Genomic DNA, 306 nt, shown 5'->3' with positions numbered 1-306 from the left:
CACCATCAGTTATATACTAGTTAATAAAAAGAAATCCCAATACCGACACCGTTGAATTAAACCAGATATATAAAGCAAGTCAACAATCCCAAATACCGTGAGTAACAATAACCGAGAGGGAGATCTGCGAACACAAGGAAGATACTGGTAAACATGACTTGTTACACTAATCAGTATCAGAATACAGCATGAAAAATAAAATAATTAACTAAATAGAAACTGATAAATTTTAATTATAACAAAGCAACACATAAGCAAATATCCCTAGAATGCACATTAGCCAAGGATATTTCAACTAGAAAGCAT

Source organism: Penaeus monodon, chromosome 21 (assembly GCF_015228065.2).
Source record: "Penaeus monodon isolate SGIC_2016 chromosome 21, NSTDA_Pmon_1, whole genome shotgun sequence".
NCBI classification, from domain to species: Eukaryota; Metazoa; Arthropoda; class Malacostraca; order Decapoda; family Penaeidae; genus Penaeus; species Penaeus monodon.
Note: the sequence above shows the minus strand (reverse complement) of the source record.